Source organism: Penaeus monodon, chromosome 22 (genome assembly GCF_015228065.2).
Source record: "Penaeus monodon isolate SGIC_2016 chromosome 22, NSTDA_Pmon_1, whole genome shotgun sequence".
NCBI lineage: Eukaryota > Metazoa > Arthropoda > Malacostraca > Decapoda > Penaeidae > Penaeus > Penaeus monodon.
In genome coordinates, this window is record NC_051407.1 from 9,405,767 (window position 1) to 9,405,977 (window position 211).

General features: G+C 44.5%; 1 protein-coding gene across 1 annotated transcript in view; it reads right to left on the minus strand.

Annotated features, from left to right (window-relative positions):
- Window positions 1-211, minus strand: part of LOC119586919 (CAP-Gly domain-containing linker protein 1-like) — a gene marked incomplete in the record, with an annotated part of 175,677 nt that overhangs the window by 174,650 nt on the left and 816 nt on the right.

A 211-nucleotide genomic window follows, 5' to 3' on the forward strand; every position in this document is an offset into this window, starting at 1 on the left:
GGCATCACGTTTCGCTTTCCCCTCGTCTGCCGTCTCAAAGCTCTTTGTCACCGGCGTGGCTTCCCCTCAGCTGGGCACTATTAACTGTGCTCAGAGTTAGATAAAGCAATTGCACTATCTGTCACCACAATTTACTGACATCATTGACGTTATTAATGATAGTAAGATGATGTCACTAGTAATACTTGCAGTAGTAAGAGCAAAAGTGGTG